Source organism: Aedes aegypti, chromosome 3 (assembly GCF_002204515.2).
Source record: "Aedes aegypti strain LVP_AGWG chromosome 3, AaegL5.0 Primary Assembly, whole genome shotgun sequence".
Taxonomy (NCBI): domain Eukaryota; kingdom Metazoa; phylum Arthropoda; class Insecta; order Diptera; family Culicidae; genus Aedes; species Aedes aegypti.
Window position 1 is genome coordinate 219441082 of NC_035109.1, and position 14471 is coordinate 219455552.

The following is a 14471-nucleotide window of genomic DNA, read 5'->3' on the forward strand; positions in this document are numbered from 1 at the left end:
GTAAGATTCTTCACTTTCGCAACCTAACAGCTACTTTCGCCGCTCCGTTATATGGGAGACAAAGTGACTTAACCACGAATCAAAACAAAACACTACTTGAGTCGATTTTAAGGACTGTTCATTTAAGAAAGTGGACACCTAAATATTAGCATTTTGGTGTAAAAATTCCATAAAAACAAATAAAATTTTGTTTCAGTGTGATCTCAAGTGTTTATTTTGACAGCAGACAAAAGTTGACATAAAAAAATTATAAATTCTAAACGATGGGTCGAATTGACATGGCGACTCTCAATTTTTTTCTGCACAAATGGTGCACAGAAAAACTGCCGTTCCGAGATTTGGCTTAAATCGCGAAGCGTCCAAATTGAATTTTTTCAACGCTGTGGCCAAAACAGATATTTCTGACGACGTACGATACATCCCAACAGAAAAATTTGGGAAAAATGATTTGGTATGGCAAGCAATTTGCTCCTGCGGTATTAAAGTACTTAATATTTTACGACGGGTTCAATCAACGGCGAAAATTACAGAACTGAATGCATTAAAAAATGGCTTTGCCCATCTACTGAAAGCATACCATGCCTCCATTGTTTTTGCCAGACCTAGCATCGGCTCACTATGCTTCAGCTACTTTGGAGATGCTCAAGAAGGAATAAGTCGAATTTGTAGAAAAATGATCGAATCCATCAAATTGCTCAGAACTACGTCTCATTGAAACATATTGGGCAATAATCAAACGGCATCTTAAGAAGGATGGAAGAGAAGCAAGCTCCATCGATTTTTTCAAGAAAATGTGGTCAGCAGTTCAAAAAGCAGTTCGAAAAGTTCCGAAAAAAGTTGTGCAGAATTTTATGGGAGGTATCAAAAGAAAAGTAAGAGCATTCTCCAGCAATGCTCAATAAATGTTCAAATTTATGTGAATTTGATCGAAATTACGTTGATTTCCATGTATTTTAGGTAAACTCATGGATTTGTTCGAAAATAAACAGTTTACTGTAAAAAACACGTGTCCACTTTCTTAAATGAACAGTCCTTACACTGGTACAAAAACGTCGTAAGTAACTGATTGAAACGGCTTATCATTTTGTCATACATGTTTTGTGGGATATGATAGGAACTACCAAGTGTTTGAACGCGAGCTGATTGTATGCAAAATTTAAGCGATATACGCGGTAAAAAATGTTAAAAAGGGGATTCATTTTAAAACAGTTTTAGAAGAAACGTTGGATTTTTCTTAATTAACTTTCTCAAAACCGTATGAAAGTTACTTACGTCGATTTGAAAAACTTATCAAGAATAATTAGTGTTTTTATAGCAGCGCAGCCCCAAATTTTTTGATTGAGAATATTTTGTGTCAAAAAACCACATATTCTACCATATTCTACCATGTACTACTGCTTCGAAATAATTTCCCTGAGTGTTGTCTAAATTCCCTGACAATTCCAGGTTATTTCCAGGTTGAATAAAATTCCCTGATAGTTCCAGGTTTTTCCAGGCAATAGACACCCTGTGGAAGAAACTCACACAAATAACTGGAAAAAATTGCGTGGGAGCTTTTGGAGAAATTCTTGTAGGATTTCCAGTAGAAAAAAAAACTCCGAAATAAACCAATGAAAGTTTTCTTGGAAGAATTCTTCGGAATCTTGGACTGAATCTTCATTTGAAAGATCTCCAGAACCAACCACTAAGGGAATGGGTGGCACCTATAGTGGTGCACCAGTACCCATAGTGGAGGGTCCCTTAAGAAATCAACGGATTGCGCCATTAAAGGAACCATGCTTAAAACATACCTCCACTAAAGAACCAATATTCCTGTTATTGGTGCAAGAATTTATGCAGGGAAATTTTAAATAAATCGTAATTTTCATACATTATTGAATGATAGAAAGATTTATAATCTAAATCGATCAAAAAAACGATCAACTGATGGAACATACACTTCGTAGTTGCTACTCCGTGATCAATCAGGATAGTGGTATTTGCACAGAGAACCACTCAGATGGGAGCTTGGGTTTTAGCTTTTTACCATCTTCAATGTGCAACTACACTATCCCTGATATTTCTAGATTGATAACGGCGCCGGTCACGTCCTTATGCCCATCGGGGATAGGCAGGAATGTTAATTAGATAGTCGTTGTTACTAGAAAACCGGAGAATCTCCTGCATTTCCCACAGCTACCTTGGAAGTAGGAGTGTTTTGTTAGTGATGGATGGGGGTATTCGACCTTATGGATACCACTGTGGTAAGCAGTCAAGTCGATTTATTCAGTAATGTTTGCGTCATAACGGCGCAGAGAGATAGAGAAAGATAGCTATTAGGTAGAACGTTACAAAGATGTGAAAGGGACGGGCCTGGGATTGAACCCACGACCTCCTGCTTGAGAAGCAGAAGCGATAGCCATTAGACTACCAACCCCGTCGATAGAAAGATTTATAATCTAAAGACTGATAAGTTAGAATAACATATCTTATGATTTTATCAGCAAGTTTCAGCTGTTTTCCCTTATGTGCACCACTAATGGTACATTTCCCCTAATATAAGAAAAAACTGAAACAATACTTTTCAATGCTAACAATGCCCCAACAATCCTCAATCATTCATCGGGAGCATAGAATCCGACTGTTGAATGTTGTTTCCCATTTTTGAACGGTCTAAAAAATCGTCGTGGAACATTGCAGCAAGAGAGTGAGAGCGCACAAGACTCCAATTCAACCACGGAGAGCTCAACGACGACGACGACGACGTCGACGTCAAGCTCAATACAACGCAACACAGCAATCGACATCCATTACGTAGTCCACCTCTACATGGAAACCGCACCAATCTCGAATAGGCCGCCTATCGTTGTATATGTAGTGTGAAAAGTTGAAGAACCTCTAGCTGCTGGATTGTTTTTGTTGCTGCTCTTGCTGCTGCTGCTGTTGTTGTTTTCGTTTTTCGCATAATTTCCTCGGGCTTGCATCACAAAGGGGGTGCGGTGCGGTGCAGTGGGGAGAAAAGCCTTCTCGAGTTTTTTCTTCTGACTCAACGATTCTATGTTTTTTGCTTTCCGTAAATTCTGGTGTCGTCATGGTGGCGACGGACTCTTGGACTTTTTTATGCTGTTCTGGTAGAGGACTGTTTGAGAAGCCGGTTAGAGAGCATTGCAATGGGAGAAAGTTTGCAGCTGTATCAAGGTGATGTTTTCTGTCGGTAGGAAGGATAAGGCTGGGGATAAGGTTAACTTTTGAGAAGATTATTCGGTTTTCCAAACTAATGGAAAGATTTCTTTATGTATGGTTTTGTTGAGCAACCAGAGTCGAAATTTTAAGGTGAAGATGAATCGAAGTCAAACTTTCAAAGCTTGTTCTTAAGACAAAGATTTGATTTTCTGTTAATAAGTGAATAAAGACATTTTATATATTTGTTACATTTGGCATAAATGTGATTTTCAAAAGTTCAATTTCAATCAGCATGAGCCCTAGATACTTAACTTCATCTGACTAATTCATTGGAACTCCTCTGATCTTGACAACATGTCGACTTGAAGGTTTCAAACAAAGAGCTTTTGGTTGATGTGAGAATATTATAAGTTGAGTTTTGGACACATTAGAAGAAATCTTAAATTTTTACAAGTATGAAGAAAAAATATCCAAACTTTTTTGCAATCTATTGCAGATAACACACAGGCTTAGTCCTTTGGCGGAGAGGCCTTAGTCATCCGCAAAGAAGGATTTTTGACATTCCTGAGGTAACTCAGTAAGTCAGATTGTATTGTATTATATTGATCCGAAAATGCTGCTTCGACCAACCAGATTTTTTTTTTTCAAATTTGGAGGTCTGATAACTAATCTGAAGTGTACGATTTGACAGAAACTTTGAATTATTCTAACAATGTATGTTGGAAAATTAAATCCTTTATGCCAAACACTTTCCAATGCTTGTTATATTATATATATAGTCTAGGAGAGCAAGACCACTAGAATAGCCTTCAGATTAGTTGGAACGAATCAAATTTGTTACACGTAAAAGTTGATAAGTGGTCGAATGTCCATGTCGAAATCCGAACTGTTCATTGACAAAAAAAAAATATTTTCGTTGGTATGGACCATCATACTGTTCAAAACGACCTTTTCAAATAGTTTATAGCTACGATAAGAGCGAAATAAACCTTACAAATCGAAGCTTTCGTCGTTCACCAAAAGCCTGTATCGACATCGTTGTGGTAAACACTCATCCCTCACCAGGTAGAAAGAAGTCAGTTTTACCTGCGTAAAATATTTTAAAATAAGTCGAAATACGCTTGAAGTGGTTTTTCAAAGGTTTTTCCGCTCTTGTAAATTGTTAACCTTAATTAATCAAAACTATAGAATTTAAAAAAAGTTTCACGAATTCAGTACTACAACTGACGAACCAGAAGACGAAAATCCATCAAACCGAAAGCGATTTCTAAGAAAAAGGGCTCGATATCTGCCAATTTCTTCGACCATCTATTATCATCGTCAACATTGTCGGCTCGATGCTGCCACAATCAACCACATGTCACATCGCAACTCTTGGCATTGGCGCTCTCTAGACTGCGGCGGGGCAAAACCATCAATCCTTGACAATTTCCCAGAACCACCGGAGCGCGGCACAATTCGGGGCAAGTTCGATTCGAGGAAGAAACTATGCTACGACGACGAACAGACAACAGAAACGGAACGAAATAAGGAGCCCGCGAAAGGTCGTTGAACCCGTTCGGGAGAAAGATGGAAGGAACCAACGACAACAAATGGAAAGAAATATGTGGAAGGATATGGACGGAGGAAAACGAGAACGCATCATGCCGCCGTGCGCTGCTGTCAAAAAAGCTTCGGAAAGGGATATAGCATCAGAGCCGGGAGAGGCCTATATTTTCACAATCCTGGCTGGAAGACGACGACAATGAATGGCGGCCACGAAGAGCAGACCATTTATCCACGGTTGTTGATTCGCCGGATGGATGATGGGCCTTGTGAGAATGAGGTCCAGAATGTGTGTTCCATCATATGTATGACTGGTTCTAATGGGTGCGGAGAGGGGGCTAGGATGTGCATTGCCGTATAAAGGTGAAAAGACGATGGAAAGTACACCTTTCTGCTTTCTTCCTTGTTCCAGGAGGGCAATGCACTCTGAGGGAAATGGATTGGAAGATGGACCTCGGTTTATGCGTAGTTGGGTCGGTATGTTCTGTACAGTATATCCGAAAATTGTTCTTTTTTGTGTGTGATTATAAACTTTTAAGGCTTTTTAATAATGACTATTGCTTACTATTATACTATTGTCGAACAACATTGCGCAACATTTTTTATCTCAATTTTTTATTTAGAATTGCTGAATCCATTCTCGCCTTCAATAAAATATCATAGCCCGTCAAACTTTTGGGATATTGGCTGTTGTAAATGCAGAATATGTTGATTTCAGCATGCAAGTTTACCAGCTTGTATGGCAGTTTATTTGCTCAACTGGCATGAGAATTCAAACTTTGTGTGTCGAAGAACATTTATTTATCAACAAAGTTCAGAATACTTTCGATTCTCACAAGTTATTTTTCGATGATTTAGCAAAGTATTATATTCGGTCGATTTAAACTATTTTTGCTTCATTCTATTTGGAATTTTGTGCCAATGATAGCTAATGAGAATTATTCAGTCAAGGAATTCTGGTACACTGATCATTATGCGACTTCTCTTTCTGTAACCTGATGATCTCTTTCTTGATATAATTGTGACATTGCGACAAGAAAAACTGCTCGTATCATGGTATGTATTTCGGTATGATTTTGTCCAGTGATTTAATCGGAAGTTTATTCGGATATTAGTCCAAAATTTCCTTCAAATATTAATTTTGAAGCCAAGATATCTCCCACAAATCAATCTGGATTTTTCATTGATCTTTTCGTTAATTTCCATCAGAATCCTAAGTCCTCCAAGATTCTTCCATCGATTCCATCTTAGGATTTCATTCAAAATTCTTCAAGAGTTTATTTTATTTTTATTTTTTCAGAAATTGCTCGCTCTTAGAATTTTCAAGAACAGAATCATTTAAGATTTTTTTTTAAGAATTTAGATAAGAATTTATTCAAAAATACCTTCAAGAATAACCACAGAAAATTAACCTAAGATTCCTTTAAACAATTTATCCAAGATTGTCTCAAGTGAATTGACGAAGAAACCTGGGAGATATTTTTAAAAAATCCTTTATTTCTATCTAAATCTATTTCTATTCTAAATTTCTATAGAAATTCCTAAATCCTGCAAAATCTTCGAAATAAAATCTAGATAAATTGCTAAGGTTTTTTTTATTATAAGATAATTAAGGACAATAATGATAAAATATTTTGAGATAAAAATAATCAACCAAACTTTTGAATAATATCCTTAAGGAATATCAGAAGTATGTCTAAAAAAAGATCGGTCATTCCTGCAGTGGGTTACCGGGGCCCGGTGTGGAGTCAAATTTGGGGGCCCTTCTAAAACATAAAGATTTTTGATTGAAAATAATGAACCTTGCGCTCATATTTTGTTTAAGTCGTTTTAAGCTTTCTATTTGGTAATCAAAATGCAAATTAATAAAGAATGATATGCCGATAAGACTTCAGGGCTGATAACGACTAAATGTCCGAAAATGCCTGAAAAGAGAAACCAAACGGAGACCGAAAGGTGGTTCCTCGTTCCAATAAGGATTTCTCAGGGAATCCGACAAGACATCCCTCATAACATTTTTTTTTAAGTTTCAGCGAGTATTCCTCGTGATGTTACGTCAAAAATTGCTACATATGTTTAATGCTTTTCTTCAAAAATTTCATCAGAATATTATTCAGGTATTTGCCCCAAGTTCCCTTCAGCTATTGGTTCGAAGGTTTCTTTGAGCGGAGTTCATTGAGCTATTTGTATACAAACTTTCCAACTTACAACAATTCCCCCAGAATTTTCGTTCGAGAAAGCTTGCAGAATTCAACCAGATTTTTAATGATCACATTTTTTTCTAATGATACCCTATGAAAATTTCACAAAGAAGAGTGATCATTCTTACAGGAGTTCTCTAGGAATTTGTCCAAGGAGGTGTTCAAATTTTTCAAAAATAATTGGTGAGAATTCCTGAAAAGAATCCGGTAGATATTTCGAAACGAAACCCTAAGGATATCACTGATGAAATACACGACAAATTCCTTCAAGACATAAGTCTTCGGATCTCTTAAAATAATTATTAGAGAATTTACCAAAAGCACCCTAAGAATAATTTCCCGAAAGATTATCTAGAGAAAATTTCTAGACTATCTCGAGTGGAACTCTTGGAGGAATTATAGAAATATTTTCCGTAGCATTTTGTGGTTTCAAAACCTAAATGAATTTTTAAATTGGAGAATCCGTGGAGAATTTAATTCAGAAATAATTCAAAGAATCCTTTAATGAACTAGAAATGGGCTTCGTGGCCTTGCGGTTAGCGGCGTCAGTCGTCTAGGCGTATTGTGCCACGAGGTGTGGGTTCGATTCCCGCTCCAGTCGGTGAAAACTTTTCGTCAAACGAAAAATTCATCGCTGGGCTACTGGGTGTTTCGTGTTGTCCGTTGCCTAATGTTAGTGATCGTTCAGTCTGTGCAGCCTATGTGCTGAAGACGGTGTAAAATTGTCTCTTTAAAATAAATTTAAATCGGATAAATTTATAAGGAACCCTATTTCGCGTTTCGGTACTTTTCAAGAATAAAAATGTTTTGTACAACCAAATTTCGGCTTGGTTTAGGATATGGCTCATAGTAAAATATTTCCAAACCTTTTCTCAAATTCCTCAGGTTTAAGTTAGAGAGGGCCCTCGAATCATCGATGATTAGCAAAACAATGTATTTTTGAATCCAAAAAATGATGTTCTGTTGAAAAAAACTGTCCTATAACGTTGAAATAATCGCTACCATTTTAGGTCCCCTCAAAACCTGATTTTTCTTGCCTGTATACTTTTCAGCTTGTTAAAAACTCAATTCATACTTCTATGAGAAATTGTCACTAGGATTTCAGAGCCCCCAACAACCCTGTGCGCATTCCTGAATAAATTTGTATAGGTATGGTAAGAAGAATTACTTGAATAATGCTAGTGCTTGAATTGCTAGTGTAGAATCTTAAATAATGCAGACTTGGCTAATGAAATTACTTGCAAAATGTCTGGAAGCGCTGCATAAAATATTGGAAAAAGTTATTAGAGATATGTCTGAAATAACTTCATTAGAAATCCCTGGTCTTATATATTGAAGACTACCTGGCAAAATTCTCGAAAGATTTCCTTAAATATTACCTGTCAAATTTTTCAGCAATTCTTCGAGCAAACTGTGGATGGAGTTTTTGAAGACATCTTTATGAAAATGGCTGGGAGAATAATTGTGAGAAAATCGGTGAAGAAGCACCTGGAGGGTTTTCTAGAAATCTTCAAACGATTTGATTTTCAAAGAATTTAGTATAAACATGTTTGTTGGATGCTCTTGCGAGACAATTCAAAAAAGGCTATCCTGATATCATTGATACTGAGAAAATTCGATGTGAATATTGTTCATCACATTTTCAATTCCTTTTTCTTAGTATTCAAATCAATCAATGTGATTTCTTGCTCGTTGAGTAACGATTTACTATAACTACACGTAATCGATTATATTCTGAAAACTGCCAAAAATGTGACAAAAATTATGAGTTTTAATGGTTGCATGGTGTCCATCCATCCGGGAAAATCGGGGAAAACCCGGGAATTTAAAAAGGCCGGGGAAAACACGGTAAATACTCGGGAAATTATGTATTTCAAACATAGGAATACCTATTTGTTTTAATTTCAGGCTTATGAGTGAAACTAGAAAACTGCCTGTCAACTCGTAACTAGTTATTTGTTGTTAGGCAATGTTCTTGGTAAGATAATTGATAGATTTCCATTTAGATTTGTGGCAAATGTTTAATAAGATCTTTGCAGGAATCTCCACAGGTATCTAGACAATAGTTTCTTGAAAGTTTTCTGAGAGATCACTAAAAAGATAATTGGTAGATTGCTTATAAGGTTTTTGAATGGACTCTAGAAAATGCTTAGTAAATTCGTAGCAGTTGGCGAAAAGTCGATTCAAAAACCATGTCAAAATCTTTGGAAATCCATTGAAATTTGGGCAAATTACTTGTTCGAACTGTATTACTAGTTTAAATAGTCCTTAATCCATGACACAATTGTTATGGCACCCCCAACACGTTTTTTTATGGATTTCTGCAGATTTACAATGAATTCTTTCAATCATTCTCGACAAATTGGGAAAAACTTTAATGAATAAAAAATAGCGAAGTCCTTCAGATATTTTTAGGCAGATTTTTGTTGAATTCTTGACGAGATTCTTGGTCAGCCCGTGTAACATACACATGTAGCTGTAGCTATCGACGATGGATTACCAATTGGTGAACTCGTTTCATGCTTCTGTTTCAAATAAGTAAAATATGCCAATACATACATATCTTTATTAGAAAAACCGGTATGAATGCTACGTATATGAATTTATATACAAAAAACTATGATTATTTCGTCACTCAAAGTGTCGGCAAGCCATATTTTGCATAATACTTACATAAACATACATACCTTTGCTCTTATTTTGTAATAACAAAATGAAACTTTGAATGGTTCGACACAAGAAGTGTAGACGTTTCCATTACAGACTGATAGAGGACTATCGTGATTCATGTTCTAGAACATATCAAATTAAATCTATTTGATATTACTCTTGAATCATCTTTACCAACAGAAACTTTCTAATGTGTTTATGATGGAGATGCTTAGGTATTTTCAGTCTCTATTAATAACGGATGCCATACTAACGTTCCTTCCAAACATTTCCTCTTTTGTATTTGCAAAATTTATGAATGGTTCGTCACCAGAGATGGCGCTATATTTTATGTTCAGACTTTATTTATCTAAATAGTTGACTTTAAATTGAAGCTACATTAATCACATCGCTTATCGAGGTGAATCCAGATTATGTAACTTCTTATTCCTTCCCACTAACAAAAATTCCTTCCCGTGACAATCATGATCTTTAGTGACAATGGATGTCACACTAACATTCCTTCCCTTTCCCGATGGCCGTAAGGACGTGGCCAGCGCCGTTATTGACTTTATATGGTTTGGAATTCTCGAAATTGTACTCTGAAGATGGTACGCTACTCCCAAGCTCCGTCTGTTGGCTCCTAGTGCAATTCTGATTTTTCTGGTTAATCACGGAGTAGCAACTACGAATTGTACAATGCTTTTCCCATTTACGATTTTCAACCAAGCATTGGCCTTTTTTCTAAGTCAACTTGAATGTTGTTAGCGTACATTGGCCCAAGGCTAGGCCCTTTTGGATTTCAACAAATGAGCAAGCGAGAGCAATTGGCCTCTCATCATGCTAAGGCCAATAACAGTTGGCGAAATTTTCCGATTGTAGTATCTATTGATGGAGAGAGATCCGATCCGATCATTGGCCGTTCTAAACAGGGTGTCAATGAATGATTTGGGAAAAAAGTCTGGTTCATAAAGGTATGTTTGACGATTATGTTTACATAGTTTGTGGTTGTTGGGAGATGGTATTGAATGGTATCAAAACTCGATTTGTTTACAACTTGATAATTTGCCCTTAAGAATTGTAACGCGAGAACTACTGTACGAATTGGAGAATCGGTCAAACGATAATTGGAAAAAAACATCTGGGGGAAATCTAGTAATAATTCCTGTTTTTTTTAGAGGAATTCCTTCGAAAATTACTACAGAAGTACTGTAGATTTTTCTAAAGAAAATTCTGGATGAATTCCTGAGAGAATTATGGAAGAAATCTCTAGAAGTATTGCTGGAGAGATCCCCGAGATGTTTCTAAAAGTATTCTAAAAAACAACTCTGAGAAATTATCAGAAGGATTATTGAAGAAATTCCTCGACGAATTCGTAATGAAATTTCTGAAGAGGATTTAATTACAAGGAGAAAAGCGAAAAAGTGACTTTAGACCATATTGTTTAAAACAGAGACTCCAGATTCCTTTCGTTAAAGATAGAGACTTCCATTAAAATAGACCAAATCGCTAACTAGGGACCTGCTACCACCCCTGCAAATAAGAAAATAATCGTAAACCGTTCGTGTATCGCATATCAATTCGCGTATTTTTCTGTGACATTGGATGAAGCAAAATTTGATGCACTCAGATCACGTTTCTGACAACCAGAAGTGATCCGTTACCAGTTCAAAGTGGCCCGGAATTTTATTTAATATGAAAACCAATAAACGGAACAAAACATTTTGATTTATTTGATATTTAGCGTATTATGCGAAATTTGATCTTCAAGGATCGTCAATAGACCAAGGCGTCTCAAAGTTACCCTGAATTGAAGAAGATGTTATAATAAGTATATCTTTACATCACTTTTAGTAGGAGGTGGATGTATCTGAAGTTTGTCACTTCGTATATTTATAAATCATTAAAATGCATCAATTATAAAGTTGGATATCTCGCATAGCTGCCAAAAAAAAATCCAACTTCTACAAGGAGCTAGAGATTGTTTTCTCTACCACTCCGACCTTTTTTTTAAATTATATTTTTTGCTACGATGTAATGGAACACCTATGAAATCAACATTTTTGAAATTGATGGACCGTGTATATTCTTTTTTTTCTTTTAAACATATAAAAATGAAGTAATGTGTCTTCAAAGCTGTGTATTGTTATTATAAAAGCAATTTGTGAAATTAAACTACTGGTATTAAAGCAAAACCTTTGGTACTTGGATGAGATTTGAGCAGTACCTATTATATCACATTATATGTTTCTTGTATCTACTAATGTAATGCTCGTTTTATAGATGAATAATGTCCTTCGATATAACAGACCGAAGAAAAAAGGAAAAAAACAATACGTTGGATCGATATTCAGCTATACTAAAATAATATTACCTGCCAATGGCAAACACAAGTTCATGAACAGTTTCGAAAAGATAAACTATTTTAAGCAGCTTCAAAAAGGAAAAACCTCTTGTTTTCTATTAAACTGTTGTTTATTTTATCTTCTTTTTTTGTTTCCTTTAGTTATTTTGTTTTGTACTATTACGTAATTCTTTCTGTTTTGACTTCTATATGTTTTTTTTATAGAAGTTTCCTTGATAAAAAGTATAAACTAACAAGTTTTCCTAAGAATGAATAAACAAATTACAAAATTACCAAATAAATTATTTGAGATTTGAATTTAAGACTTACTAATCTTCAACAACTGTTTTAAGAAACTGTGTGTATAAAAATTTCGGGATATAATATACGTTTCCCTAGTTAAAAATCTTTCTTTTTTTGTTAAACATATATGGCTGATGTTGTTATAGTGATCCTCCTCAAACACCGTTAAGACAAAGAATAAGGGATAAACATCAACACAAAAAATACATCAACATTACACAATTGCCATTCGAGTCAATCATCCGATAACGCACCTATCATGGTTGATAAGGCGGACAACTCGGCGAATTTCTACCAACCAGCCATACTAACCTTGACCATCAAAATAGCTCCCGGCAGTAATCCGATTATTGTGTCCTAAAGTGTATTTGGCTTCCGGCACTGGTCTGTCTTCCCATTCACTGCGAATCGAGGAGTTTCTTCTGGCTGGCAGAACAAAAATGGCACACAACACTACTGGTTGATTTTTCTTCCAAGCACAACTAAACAGTCCTTTCCTGTTTCAATCTTTTTCACACTACAAAATTCACAATGTTAATCAGTTTGATTCATGTTCTTTCTTCTCTTTCAATTATTGATTTTTCGTAGATTTATTCACTATTCATAATATTGCTTTTCGCTTCTTCATTAACTTCAGTAGAGTCTTTATTGCATTAATTCACTTTTCCTCCGATTGTTTCCAACGTTATCGAAAACAAAAATCATCCTTTGGAAGAATACCTTCTTATTTTTTTTTTCTTTTCTTCGCATATGCGTACTTCCCTTCAGCACTTGTCCACCACCTTCGAGGCAGCTCCCCAAGGAGGGGTTCCTTCACTCCAAATTCTTATCATGGTTACAGCAAGAAGCGCGTTGTCTCTGCTCGGGCGTACAAAATTCACTTTCAATTGATATTGCCCCCCTCGCTCTTTCTCAATCTCAAGAGATTACGGAATTTTCATACACGTTCTTCTTGTAACTTGGGACACTCCGATGAAACACTTAAAACACAACACAGAATAGAACAATTTAAAATTCAAGGATCAGGTATTCGGGATACAGCAATCTATACCACTAGAACTTATCACCTTCCCGAAGAAAAATCTTCTTTCTACCAAACGCACTGTTCACGGAATCGGATGGAATTCTGCCATTCAAAGATTCGACGAGGTCACCGCACTGTTCTTGCTCCTATACGACGAATCTTGCCAGCCAACGACGACACTACACTTCACCAAACTGTGCAGAAGGACGACCGACGATAAGAGAGCACTACAGTGTGGGCACTAGAAGCTAAGTGTAGTAGACCCGAGTATACACCTAGCAGAAAACTATCCCCATCAGGCCCTGTCCGACCAGGAGAGAACTTGCACGGGAACCGACTTTTCCGGCGAAAACCAGGCGATAAACATTAGAGACTATGAAAAAGTTGCGACCGTTTGATCAACTATGATGAGAGAAATGACTGTACGATATAATATGGACCCGGGGTGAACGACCGTTCGAACGCGTGTGTTTTGAGGCGCACCAACACCAACACAGCGAAACAGACGAAGACGACTGACGACGTAGAACGGCGCGACGTCGGGCACTCACTCACACTTCACTCCACCAACTTCAATGGACTCTCTCGCAAAGGGGAACGGTTCTTTCCGCGTGCCAAGCGACTGAGATCTAGCGGTACTGTGTGTGAAAAAGAGTTCCCGTCTGGTAACTCACACGAACACACGCTTGCGACGTAGGACTCTCACGAGAGCAGCAACGCGACTTTACCTTCTACAATCATCGTGACGATGCACACATGAACTTGAAGAAGGCTAGCCCGAAACCCGAAGTGCATTTGGATTGCACAATAGCGTCACAGCAGCGGTCATGACCGCGCAGGTGTGTTGGTGGTGGAGTGCAACATTACGAGTTTCGTGGGTTCCATTGTACATTTCCGAATGATGAAAAGCCGATCGGAAAGAGACAGGGATATCAACATGCGATGGTGCTGTTTCAGGTTTGAACTTTGTTGGTTTCGTTTCTCAGTTTAATTTAAAATCATCATGAAACGATCCTTTACTGCGTTTGTTCAGCATCCAAAGATCATCAATAGTTCTGTTTTGTTTAGCAGTCTAAACACATTCACAACCACATGGTTGCATCGTTTATTCATGTATGCAAATTGATATTTTATGTTATCTGAGATTTTAGAACATGCCATGCGCCATCTACTTGTCGTTATTTGTATTCCGAAGAAACATGCACTCTAATAAATTGCCACTCAACAGTGAATTGTAAGAAGA

At 36.8% G+C, this 14471-nt stretch overlaps 1 protein-coding gene across 3 annotated transcripts in view; it reads right to left on the minus strand.

Annotated features, from left to right (window-relative positions):
- LOC5579849 (hormone receptor 4) overlaps positions 1-13664 on the minus strand; it is a 517480-nt gene extending 503816 nt beyond the window's left edge. For 2 of the 3 annotated variants that reach the window (XM_021854338.1, XM_021854336.1), the window contains exon 1: positions 12517-13664. The gene's annotated coding sequence lies outside the window, so the exon portion shown is untranslated. The remainder of the gene's footprint in view (positions 1-12516) is intronic. The other variant, XM_021854337.1, reaches the window with a different exon arrangement.
- Between the last annotated feature and the right edge of the window lie 807 nt (positions 13665-14471).